General features: G+C 34.0%; 1 protein-coding gene across 1 annotated transcript in view; it reads right to left on the bottom strand.

The window, feature by feature from the left end:
- The window catches only part of LOC109298060 (RNA exonuclease 1 homolog), a 32,583-nt gene that overhangs the window by 24,096 nt on the left and 8,075 nt on the right, over positions 1 to 412 (bottom strand). The window lies entirely within an intron of this gene.

Raw genomic sequence — 412 nt, 5'->3', positions numbered from 1 at the left:
AAACAGTTATTTCATTTAAGAGAATTTTCTAAAAAAAAAAAAACACAACAAACACTGTATTAAAACCTTTAATTAGAGATCTTAAGATTTAGTTAGATATTAAAAGTTTTCAGGCTTTTACTTGTGAACCCCAAAAAGGTCTTCACAGAACTCAGTACTCAAGACATCTGTTCAGACTTCTCATGCCTGTCACTCACATGGGGAGACTGTCCATTTAAGACAATTATTTGGTTTGATATAAACTGTAAATAAGCCTCCACTGTACACAACAATCAAATATTGTGGGTGCTTTCCAGGGGAAGATACCTTTCCCCAAGCAGGCGATTACAAACCTGCAAGTCAGCAGTCTTAATTTCTCACCAGACAATGAAATAGTCAGACTGTTGTGTATTCCAAGAAAAAAAAAAAAAAA

The sequence above is a fragment of the Gavialis gangeticus genome, unplaced genomic scaffold (assembly GCF_001723915.1).
Source record: "Gavialis gangeticus isolate Ggan-Ray unplaced genomic scaffold, GavGan_comp1, whole genome shotgun sequence".
Classification (NCBI taxonomy): domain Eukaryota; kingdom Metazoa; phylum Chordata; order Crocodylia; family Gavialidae; genus Gavialis; species Gavialis gangeticus.
Note: the sequence above shows the minus strand (reverse complement) of the source record. Positions and strands in the feature narration are given on the sequence as shown.